The sequence below is a fragment of the Leptodactylus fuscus genome, chromosome 1, assembly GCF_031893055.1.
Source record: "Leptodactylus fuscus isolate aLepFus1 chromosome 1, aLepFus1.hap2, whole genome shotgun sequence".
Lineage (NCBI taxonomy): Eukaryota > Metazoa > Chordata > Amphibia > Anura > Leptodactylidae > Leptodactylus > Leptodactylus fuscus.
This window is the reverse complement of record NC_134265.1, coordinates 201,621,950-201,633,515: the sequence shown is the minus strand read 5'-3', so window position 1 is coordinate 201,633,515 and position 11,566 is coordinate 201,621,950.

Genomic DNA, 11,566 nt, shown 5'->3' with positions numbered 1-11,566 from the left:
CCAATGGTGGTGATAACTATATATTTTGCTCGGATCTAGCTGCTTGGCTGCTTTTATCAGCTCCATTCAAGAAGAACTGATTACACTTTAGCTGCAGTGTCTGGTATGAGAAGCTCTTCCGCCCAATTACACTGGATAACAAAGATTTTGCTTCCTGAACACTTTTGAGTGTTTCTTATGTACCGCGTATACTTGAGTATAAGCCGACTTTTTCAGCACATTTTTCATGCTGAAAAAGCTCTCCTCGGCTTATACACGAGTCAGGGTCCACGGAGCACAGAAAACTGGAAGGGGGAGGTCCTTTAGTGCTACTGCTCTGTGACTGGCTCATCATGAGGTCATGTGTCTGTGATATCATCAAAGGTCCTGTAGCCACTGGTATGTAACATCTGCAGATAAGGTTGAGTCTAAATCCTAGTAGCTCCGCCCACATGAGTCTGATCACATGGTCATGATGTCATCAGAGGTCCTTTACCACACTAGGATTTAGCATCTACCCTGCAGATGAGTGGCCAGGATTCATTGTGTCTTATGGAAGAGGTCTGTTGTATGGAGGAGAGGAAACTACAGTAAAGTGACACACACGGGTGTCTTCCTTTAGTTACTCTGCCTATTACTGTCAGGCATTTGGGGTTATTAATTTAGTTTCAGTAACTCCATGCGCCGCACATTAATAACAGTTAACCCCATCATGTCCCTCATATTAACCCCTGTGTGCCCCATATAAGGGTTACTAATATGTGAGACACATGAGGGTACTAATGAAGGACCTTAATTATGAAGATACCTAATTATTACCTCCATATGTCCCACATATCAGTAACTCTTATGTGGGGCACACAGGGTTAATGTGAGGGACATGATGGGGTTAACTGCTATTACTATGATCCCCATGGAGTTACTAAGCTGTAATGCACATGACCAGAGTTTTTATCTGCAATGGTGGATTCCCCCCCCCCCCCCCCCCCCCCGGCTTATACTCAAGTCAATAATTTTCCCAGTTTTTTGTGGTAAAATTAAGGGTCTCGGCTTATATTAGGGTCGGCTTATACTCGAGTATATACGGTAATTTGAGCTGCTGATCATGGAAATCATCTGAAATTTTCCTGTCACGTACCGTTTTTCAGAGATATGTTTTAGCATCATTTTATTTATTTTTTTTATATATCTTTTCAGGTATTATCCACAACATATGTGCTGTTATGTAATTTACAGGCAAGCAAAGGCATGAATTACTTGCATTTCAGTGAAGTTGTAAAATTCACTGGAATTGTTAGACTAGGCACTCTTACACATGTCTGGTTGTTGCCTGCAGAGGCTGTATTATCTGCTTGTAAAGATTCTGCAAGTTATTTCAAATCTAAGCAGCTATAAACTACTCCAGTACGATCTACGATCTGACAAACCTCAAGGATACGCAATGACCGCACTTATTATGAAAACCTATAAGCTGTACTTTGGATGCAAGATTGGTGATCAAGACAATCCTGGGCTCCTCACATCTGTTGCACAAGATGTGCTGTTGATCTTAGAGGTTGGCTGAAAGGTTCTCGCAAGTCAATGCTGTTTTCTGTCCCAATAACCTGGTGGGAACCGAAGGAATGTGACCAACAGTTACTTCTGTCTAACCAATGTCTCTGGTTTCTCTGCTAAGAATAAAAAAAAAAAAAAAAATGCATTAAATATCCCAATCTGCTTTCAGCTATGAGACCAGTGCCACATGATGACACTCTTCCAGTACCAAAGCCACCAGAGATATGGAGCCTAGAGGAGGTAGTTGATGAAGATGTCACAGTCCATAGGTTAGAGATAGGGAATGACGCAGATTCATTCCCCCTACGCCCAACAGCAGCACAAGATGGAGTATTCCTGCCCCTGTGTGCTGTTAGGACAGGTGGAATTTTTAATTAGCTAACAGACTTCTTCCCCTATAAGAGGCCCGAAAGACCTCCTCCCCCTTGTGTTTTTTTTCCTGTCCTGTGTGACTGGACGGGTGGTGGAGGAAAAGAAGGTGTTTGTAAATCCTTCTTCCTCTTTCTTTTCTCCTCTTTTCTTTCTTCTGAAGGAAAGATTTAGGTTTTGTCTTACCTGCTCTGCAGGGTGTTCTGATGGTTCAGCTGTTACAGCTCAGTCACTGCCCTGCAATAAGGTAAAGCTGAGTCTCCAGTTTTTTCTCTGTGTTTAGTGCAAAATCTAAAGGCACTGATATTATTGCTATGGGCACTCTGTCAACTGTGGGAGCTTCAGCTTCCCCTTTATGTCAATGCAGAGTCTGGGAGCTCTAGTGTGTATATTGCTGGGGCCTGTGCCCACCTGCCTGTGTTACAGTCAGTTGTGGGAGCTTTCAGCTCCCTTTGTTTAGTGCAGAGTATAAAGCACTAATATCTATTTCTATGACCTCTGCGATTGCTATGACTTGTGTGCACCTGTCTGGCCGGGGTTAAAAAAAAACAAAAACAACCCAAAAAACCTGTCTTTCCCTCAGATGGTGGAGACACCGAAAAGACGGAGGGTCCTCGGTTCAACCTTGTTGGACCCTGTTGACAACAGATGCATCCCATACGGGGTGGGGAGCCCACCTAGACGACAGGACTATAAAAGGTCGTTGGAGGTATCCGGAGGAAGGAACCTCCAATTTGAAACAGCTGACAGTGGTTTTACCTGGCGCTATGTCACTTCGCCCCCTTTCTCAAAGGGAAGGCAGTGAAGGTACTGTCAGACAAGTGTTTGTTTTTTTTTGGTTCAGTCTGTAGGGAAACAGACTTATATGTTGAGTGCACCGGCTCTAGAGTTCAATACTGTTTGTACGCTACCCGAAGACTGGATCTGCCTGCTGCTATCTGCTGCGTCTGCCTGCCACTTGCCTACTGACACCTACTGTGTCTGTTTGACTACCTGTACTCATCTCATTATTGGCTACTTGGGCAGCCATCTGTGGCATCTGCCTGACTCGGCTACTGACCGCCTAGGGGTGGCTCCCTGCCTTGAGTACCTGCTACATCTGCTCCTGTAGGAGCATCATGTGCCGAAGCATCTTGCAGATGCAGATTAAAGACCCTCCACAAGGAGGTGGTTTGGTGAGTACGGATCTGGAATAAAAGTGGAAGTATCTTCCTCACTTCTGGTAAGCATCCTCTCTCTCTTATCTAGGAGGATTCTTTAGAGGATTTCCGTAGCTCCATGGCTCAGCTCACTAAAAAATAGCCTACAGGTAGACGCTCACTTTCCTTACCCTCCATGGAAAGACTTCATGTAGAGGAGTACTCCATGGTTCCGGGCGTTGAGGAGTCTATTGTTTCCAGCAGACCTATTTTCTACTGGGAAAGTTCATCAAAGCTGCTGACGTCCATCCGGTCAAGAGGGGACCTGGATGCTGATGGGGGGAGCCCTCCGCGTCCACCTCTAAGGGCAAAGGACCTTCCAAGCTCTGACTACGGCCATGGAGCATGAGTGGAAATAGCCCAGAAGGGCCCACTTAGCCACTAGAGTCTCCAATTGTACCATACCAACTGAATCTGTGGGGACTTCCCCCAAAAGTGGATCTTGCAGTGAAGAATTTGTCATGCAAAACGGTATGATGCATTGGAGCCTGTTCCCTTCGCAGAACAAGGTCAAGGCATGTATTCTCTACCAAAGTCATCAGGAGGATGGCGTATAAATATCGATCTCCGGTATCTGAATCGATTTATTCGCAGGGTACAGTACCTTATGGAAACCATCAGGTCAGTGCTTCCCTTCCTGCAACCCGGAGATTATTTTGTCACCCTAAACCTAAGGGACACATATCTCCACGTACCCATCTATCCTCCTCAAAGGATGTTTCCAAAAATTGCTGTTTACCTAAACGGAAGATTGCTTCATTTCCAGTTTACGGCTCTCCCATTCAGCATATCCTCTGCTCCCCCCACACACACACACACCTTCACAAAGGTAGTGGCTCCGGTCGCAGCCGCCCTGCGCCTCCAAGGGATCTTCATAGTCCTGTATCTAGACAACTGGCTCCTAAAAGCCCGGTCAAAGGAGGTTCTCGCCACACAGTTGGAAACCACAGTGGCTTTTCTAAATGAGCTGGGCTGGCTAATAAACTGGCAAAAGTCAGTAGTGGTTCCATCTACCCGGATTCAATTTCTGGGGTTTTATCCTGGATTCTCTCAGTATGATGATATCCCTGCCTCCTCCTCGGAAGGAGAAGATTGGTCGAGCGGCTCATCACCTGTCCATTACCCGGAAGGTTACCATCAGGACGGCCATGAAGGTCTTAGGTCTCATGTCCGCAGCCATCGAGGCAGTTCCGTGGGCCCTGTGGCACATGCGCCCATTACAATGCGAGATCCTGAGAGTCTGGAACCACAGTCCTTCAGGACTACAGAAGCCTATCCAGTTATCCATCAGAACCCGTCGATCACTGGTTTGATGGTCTCATCTCCAAGACGGGAAGTCCACGGTCCAGACCTCCTGGATCCTGTTGACCACAGATGCCTCCCTCACAGGATGGGGAGCGCATCTAGGGGAAACCCCAGTATGAGGTACCTGGAACCAGCTGGAGAGCACGCAATCATCCAATTGGCGCGAGCTTACTGCAGGTCACCGTGCACTTTTGGCGTTTGCACCCCACCTACAGGGGAGAGCTGTAAGAGTGAGGACGGACAACCTTAAAGCAGTACGGTACATAAACAAACAGGGGGGGAACCAGATTCCCCCCTCTCCTGCAGGTAACGGACCTGATCTTTTCCTTGTCCGAGAAGAACCTGTCCCAGCTGTTAGCGGTTCACATTCGAGGTCAACTGAATATCCTTGCGGATCAGCTCAGCAGAGTCCTAGTGACATCAGGCGAATGGTCCCTGGATCCGGACATCTTTCACCATCTCACCAAGATGTGGGGTCTCCCCGAGGTGGATCTGATGGCCACCCAATACAACGCCAAAGTGGAGAAATATTGTTCCCTCTACCGCGAGGACAATCCTTTGGCGGTGGATGCCCTGTCAATACCTTGGAGGTTCAAACTGACATATGTCTTTCCTCCGATCCCCATGATTCCCAAGGTATTGCCGAAACTCAGGCAGGATCAGACTTCGGCTATAGTGAGCATGCCATTCTGGCCAAATAGGGCATGGTTTACCCACCTCATTCTAATAAGTCGATGGACCTACTGGAGGCTTCCACAAGTCCAAAACCTGGTAACTCTAAACAAACAGCTCTGCCAGGGCCTGGACAGGTTCAACCTCACTGCCTGGAGGTTGACCGTGCCGTATGCAGAGGTAGAGGATTGTCCCAGGGCGTTCTAAGAACTTTGGCCCACTCAAGAGTGGATTCTACTAACCGGAGTTATCAACGAATCTCTCGGATATTTCAAGATTGGTGCATGGAGAAGCAGCTCAGCAATTCTGCTATCGAGTCTGTCGAGAGTTTTTACAGGGTGGCCTGGATAAAGGGTTAACCCTGGCCACTCTGAAGGTTCAGGTTTCAGCCCTTTCCGCTCTTCTGGGGACCAGGTTATCTCAAGATCCTCTAATAAAGCAATTCCTCAGAGGGGCTTCGAGGTTCCGCCCCCAGGTTCATCCCCCGGCTGCCACTTGGGACCTGGCTGCCGTTCTACAGGAGCTTTGTGATCCCCCCTTTGAACCCTTGTCGGAAGTAGACTGGAAATACCTTTCCTATAAGGTGACCTTTTTGCTGGCAATAACCTCCGCTAGAAGGATTGACAAATTACAGGCCTTGGCAGCCTCTGAACCGTTCATCTCTTTTTTTCCCAGAGAGGTTCGTCCCGACTTTTTTGCCAAAGGTTCCGACCTCCTCTAACATAAATCAAGTAATTTCTCTTCTGGCCTTTTTTCCCTCTTCCACTTCAGAGGCAGAGGAGAGGATGCACAAGTTGGATTTGGTCAGAACACTACGTATCTACCTGGAGCGTACAGCCTCCCTCCGAAAATCAGAAAACCTGCTGGTTAATGTCCATGGCCATAACAGAGGCGCTAAAGCATCCAAAGCCACCTTGTCAAGATGGATCAGGGAGGCCATTGCTTGCTCTCTCCATGCCCAGGACCTACAGGTACCAGGATTTGTGCGTGCAGAGCAGTATCAAGCAGTGCCTGTATGTGGGAGAGTATAATGGGCCTAGACCAATCTGACGAAAGTTCTAAGAAAGCCCTAGTCCACCCCGCCAGCAGCAACATCTGCAAGGAGTTTGTATGTTCTCCCCGTGTTTGCGTGGATTTCCTCCCATAATACAAAAGAAATACCGGTACTTAAATGGAAAAAAAAAAAAAAATTGTACATTGTGATCCCTATATGGGACTCACAATCTACATTTAAAAAAAAAAAAAAAAAAAAAGCCCTAGTCCACTCTGTCTTAGGCCTTCTCCACAGCCAGAGAGAGTAGCATCATAGGAATATGGAAGTCCTCAATCTCAATGGGCACTGACTGCTACACTTTCTCTTATAACAAACAACACTTAGCATAAAACATAACTTTTAATGTCAAATATGGTCAGCTAAAATCTTTCAACGGTATAGCTAGGGCTAAAATTAGAATACATAACTCAATAAGAAAAGTAGGGAACACTATAGAGATATAGTTTTTTTTGCAATGTTCCTAGATACTGCAGGGTAGTTCAGCTTAGGGGAGTGATAATCACAATTTAACAGGTGACGGTTAGCACTAAATAGGTGCCTAGATGATGATAATCTCACTGATACTGTAGCTGATAACAATGTTGTATAGAGTAAATACCTTCTTCCCCCCTACTGTTTTGATGCTGTTCACACTGCCCTAAAGCGTCCACTCAATAGCAAAGTTAACCTGACACCTAAACATATAACTAGTGTCCCTGTCCATTTGATAAATATGCCATTCTATAGGGTTCACACTAGATATGCTGTAAACAATTAATCTCTCTACGCGTTTCGATTACATATTCTCATCAGGAGAGGATAAGGAAAAATAATAAAGAAGATGTTGCGGTAAAAACCGCATTTCCCGGTTCCCCGGGACACTGAGTACTGGCTCCCACCATTGGGGAACCGGGAAATGCGGTTTTTACCGCAACATCTTCTTTATTATTTTTCCTTATCCTCTCCTGATGAGAATATGTAATTGAAACGCGTAGAGAGATTAATTGTTTACAGCATATCTAGTGTGAACCCTATAGAATGGCATATTTATCAAATGGACAGGGACACTAGTTATATGTTTAGGTGTCAGGTTAACTTTGCTATTGAGTGGACGCTTTAGGGCAGTGTGAACAGCATCAAAACAGTAGGGGGGAAGAAGGTATTTACTCTATACAACATTGTTATCAGCTACAGTATCAGTGAGATTATCATCATCTAGGCACCTATTTAGTGCTAACCGTCACCTGTTAAGTTGTGATTATCACTCCCCTAAACTGAACTACCCTGCAGTATCTAGGAACATTGCAAAAAAGCTATATCTCTATAGTGTTCCCTACTTTTCTTATTGAGTTATGTATTCTAATTTTAGCCCTAGCTATACCGTTGAAAGATTTTAGCTGACCATATTTGACATTAAAAGTTATGTTTTATGCTAAGTGTTGTTTGTTATAAGGAATATGGAAGTGTTGCACACAGTGGATGGTGGAGAAGGCCTTCAGAGTATTGTCCCAGGCCTCCCTATGTGGTATGAAACCCACCTGGTCAGGGTGGATGAGTGCAGGCATATGGCGACCTTGTTCTCCTTGGGCATGACAGTGACATGGGAATGTAGGAAGGAGGAGGGGAAGAGCGTATCGCGAGAAACCAATTTGAAGGCCTTCAGTAAGTGGGGGAATAGTTCAGTGAGGAAATTTTTACAGAAATGGGCCGTGCAGCCTTTTGGTCCAGGAATTTTATCGCACGGGAGGTCAGAAATGGTCAATTCCAGTTCTGCAGATGAGAACGAAGTCTCCAGTTGAATTGCATCATCCGTGGAAAGGAAGGGCAAGGCAGAGCAAGTGATTTTAGGGAAGAGGCTAATGGGGGGTGAGAACTCTGCGAGGATGTGTGGGGTGGGGTTAAAGGGGCTCTATCACTGGGAAAAGTCATTTTTAACTAATCACATCCTTGCGTAGCCTTTAGAAAGTCTATTCCACACCTACCTTTAGTATGTAAATTGCCTCAGTGGTTTCTGAATAAGTCAGTTTTTATTCATATGCTAATTAGACTGTTGCACGATACATTGTGCACTCCTCTCCTGTTGTTTCCTACGGGAGGCTGATGATGATGATGATGACTCAGCTTCCTGTTTACCTCACACACATAGGAGATAATAGAAGAGACGAGTGCTGCTGGGAACTTCCTGTGCTGGCTGAAAGCTCATTAGCATATTAATAAAAACGGACTTATTCAGAAACCACCGAGGCAATTTACATACTAAAAGTTAGATGTGAAGTAGCATTTCTAAAGCCTATGCAAGCATGTGTTTAGATAAAAATGACTTTTCCCAGTGATAGAGCCCCTTTAAGTAATAGAGGGACTTGTAGTAGTCTGTAGACAGGATCCCACGCTTGCTCCACACTGTCCATAGCACTACCTGTCACTCCTCAGAATTCTGGACCCTCAGGATGCCCCAACGCTGGGAACAGTCAAAAGAAATCCCTCCCCAGTCATCCAGAGGTGCTGTACTGAGCTGAAACCCAGACCTGAGGACTCTGATCTCTCCTCTGATGAGGACATTGCTACTCCTGCCACCTGCCGCCCCACTACTACCGCTCTGCCATGGACCCTAGTCTGACAAATCACCTACCTACACCAGACTCAACTGCACAAACATTCAAAGGGTATCCTGAACTACAAGCTTTGCCAGCCTTCCTTCCTAGCAAGAGGGACATGGACAGTCTTGGTACTGACTTGAAACGGGCCTTGCACAAGGATCTTAAGGTGGTAAAGTCTGAAATATCGCACCTGCAGCAGCATGTGGACAACTTGAAGGAGTTCAAGTCCTCAGTCTCAGCCTCTATTTATTCCCTCCAGAAGTCCTCTGCCTCTACCGCCACACAGTATCGCAGATTGATGTCCCACATTAATGGCATTGAAAATTGCAACTGGTGCAACATAGGATCCTTGGTTTGCCTGAAGCTACTCCGATATCATTCCTACTCTCACTGAGATCTTTAATGACCTGGTTGGCCACCCTGCTACCACACCCATTAAGGGTCAGTTCACACGTGAACCGTCCGCGCGGGTTTTTACACAGAGAGAGAGACGCGGCGAGTTTCTTGTCCCCCCATCTCTGCCCCTCAGTCTCATGTCCCCCATATCTGCCCCCCTAGTTTCTTCCCCCCACCATCTCTGCCCCCCAGTCTCATGTCCCCCCATCTGTGGCCCCAGCTTCATGCCCCCCCTTTCCCTACATCGGCCCCCCGTGTAGTACGACTCACCTTGGCCTGTGTCCTCCGTTGCTGTGTCTGCTCGCTGAGTGCAGACGGTTCTCGTGCTGCTGCTTGTGTCGTGTATGTAGCAGAGCGAGCTCCGGCGTCATAGAAACCAGATGCCGGACCTCTTGCTTCATACAGCAACGGAGGAGTGAGGCCATGTTGAGTCGTACTACACGGGGTCGATGTAGGGGAGGAACTGAAGCTGGTGACCTGGGGACACCCCCTCCCCCCGGGACACCCCCCTCCCCCCCCCCTGCACTGACCTGTATGTGTTGACTCGGGTACAGCAGCCTCCTCCCTATCCTCTGCAATGTGTGCAGGCGGCTCTGGGACTATGTGGGCTGCCGCCATCTTCCTCACTGTGTCCCTGGTGAATCGGCACACCCACATTCAGCCCCCAACCTATGGTGCCGCAGCCCTGGCTCTATAGCCCGCCCACAGCCTGCCATGCACCAATAGGAGGCGCGTGCACAGACCAGCGCTGGCAGAATGCCAGCTTCTACAGCCGAGCCGGGAGATGTCTTTGGAGGGTGACGGTGGCAATTTGGGGTGAGTGACCCACATTTAAAGTAGCCTATTGCACTTTCGTGGGAAATATGTAGGTGTGTGTGAAATTTCACCACAATCCATTCAGCCGTTTGGCTGTGATTGAGGAACAAACATCCAAGCACACAAACCCACAAACTTTCACCTTTATAATATTAATAGGATACTACATTGTATTTATATAGCAACAACATATTCCACAGCACTTTACAAATTGTAGAGTACAGACAAAAGATACATTACAAAGAAATAGTCAATTCACACAATGGGACTGAGGGCCCTGCTCGCAAGAGCTTACAATCTACTTGTTTACCATCCAAAAGAGACTTAAGGACTGGATGTTGGTTCTTTCCTTGCCAGAGGATCTCCTGGCGTTTGTGCAGTACCTACCCCCACTCTAGCTCTAAGACTGGGAGATGCTCTTGGGTGACTCTACACTGCCTGAAGCTTGACCTGCCTCCATTGACTGGGTTGCTGACCGCAATCTCCACTCTCCTCTTCCACAGTGTTCCCATCACAGACGAGAGGTTCCTGATCACGACCATGTTGAGTGAGACACTGCTTACTAGGTGATATACACCTAGTGGACTCCTTTTTTCTCACTTTTTCACACTACTGCCCATAGGGACTATCTTATATTTTTCCTCCATAATGGGCTAGGACAGTAGCTAGTTGTACCTTCTTGTTGGTATATTTCTCTTTCACTCCCTTGTGGCTCCACCTGTGCAATCCACGACCCTACAGTTTGCTCGTAGATTAGTCACTCCACCCTGACACTTGTGCTCACCCTTTGTAGCCCCCCTCAGAAGGTAACTATATTTCCATTTTCTCTATCTCTTCCTCTTGTTCCCTTCCTGTCTCTCTCTCCAACCCTCTCTGACTCTTTTTCTGATTCTCCGCTTTACCTGATCTTCCCTCTCCTACATCTCCATGCTCCCTAACCATGGCGAATATTTCAATGTCATCCTTCAAGGCCTCAACACAACATAAGCCGCAGTCTGGTGCGCATTATATGTTGTTGAAAGCGGCGGCAGGCAGACTTTGCCAGCGGCCGCTTAACCCCCCGCGTGCCAGCCGCTTCTATTGGAAGCGCTCGGCAGGCGAGGAGGGGCTCTATCAGCAAAATCATGCTGATAGAGCCCAACCGTAAAAGTTAGATTAAATTACCCCCCCCCCCCCCCCCGTTTTAAAATAAAAGCCTGAAACAGAATGTGAAACTTACCGAGCGGTGCAGGGTGGGCGGGCATTCAGGCCTCCTCTTCCTCCGATGTTCCGTCCTCCTCCTCCGCCACTCGCTGATAATGGCCTGGGCGCATGCGCAGTAGTAGAAGCATTATGATATTGCGCATGCGCCCAGGCCATTAGTTCGCGAGCGCCGGAGGAAGTGGTCAGGACATCGGAGGAAGAGGAGGCCTGAATGCCCGCCCGCCCGCCCTGCACCGCTCGGTAAGTTTCACGTTCTGTTTCAGGCCGGCGTGACAGCAGGGCTGCCGGACACTTCCCATTAATTTCTATGGGAGCCGGCATGCGAGCGCTCCCCATAGAAATGAATGGACTGCTTTTTTCCATTCATTTCTATGGGGAGCGCTCGCATGCCGGCTCCCATAGAAATGAATGGGAAGTGTCTGTCCATTCATTTCTATGGGGAG